Source organism: Myotis davidii, unplaced genomic scaffold (assembly GCF_000327345.1).
Source record: "Myotis davidii unplaced genomic scaffold, ASM32734v1 scaffold38, whole genome shotgun sequence".
Taxonomy (NCBI): Eukaryota; Metazoa; Chordata; class Mammalia; order Chiroptera; family Vespertilionidae; genus Myotis; species Myotis davidii.
In genome coordinates, this window is record NW_006291383.1 from 4787083 (window position 1) to 4788168 (window position 1086).

At 37.8% G+C, this 1086-nt stretch overlaps 1 protein-coding gene across 1 annotated transcript in view; it reads left to right on the forward strand.

Moving 5' to 3' along the window:
• The window catches only part of MROH8 (maestro heat like repeat family member 8), a 50213-nt gene that overhangs the window by 29587 nt on the left and 19540 nt on the right, over window positions 1-1086 (forward strand). The window lies entirely within an intron of this gene.

Here is a 1086-nt window from a genome sequence, read left to right on the forward strand (position 1 = left end):
CGTTACTCTTTCCTCCTAGTTGTAGGACTTCCACTCAGCCAGCGTTCCTGTGGGTCTGGGTGATGTCCCTTCCGTCTTTTAGTTTCACTTTTGAAGTGGTTGTTCGAGGCGGCAAACTCCGGCGTTAACCTATGCCGCCATCTTGGTTCTCTCCAGAAGAGTATTGTTTTGCTGGAAAGATATAATTAACACATATGAGAATGGTAACTTCAATTTAGATCCTCATTCAGGTTAATTAATGGTGTTACATTTTTATTTTTTAAAACATATGTTTATTGATTTGAGAGAGGAAGGAAGAGAGAAAGATAGAAACATCAATGATGAGAGAGAATCATTGATCGGTTGCCTCCTGCACGCCTCCTACTGGGGTTTGAGCCCACAACCTGGGCATGTGCCCTAACCAAGAATTGAACCATGACCTCCTGGTTCATAGGTTGACTCTCGGCCACTGAACCATGCTAATCAGGCAGTGATGTCAAATTTTAAAAAATCAAGCCATCGGTGATCCTAGAAGGGGGCCAACTTAGTATAAAATCAAGAACGTTTATGTAAATGTATCGAAAACGGAAACATCAAGAAATAACAATGTAATTATATCACTTAGAAATATGGAAGAACATGGGAAGAGATAAAAGTAGTTATCTCTGAATAACAGATCTGGGGGATAGACAAGAGAGAGCCTTGAAATACCACTGGACCTTTAAAATTGTGTGCACTTTGGTAAAAATAAAAAGTAATTCTTAAATTATGAAAACCCATTTTTAAAGCTATTAAAATAGCAAAGATGCAAAAAGAATAATATAATGAAAGCACAATGAGATAGACACATATCAGTGGGTACTTTCAGGTGTTAAAAAATAAACTAAGAAGATTATGCCAAGAGTTTATCATTTCATATAAGAAGTCAGGAAGTAGAGTATATGTTCTAGGATTAGTTTGGTGACTCAGCGGTGTTATCAGAGAGATAGGGGCTTTTGCATATTTCTGCTTTGCCTGTTCACATAGCCAAAGATACTTGCCACAGTTTTAGACTTTATGACCCAGCAAAGAAAAAATGTTTTCCTTCTGTCCCTTTAATCAGAGGAC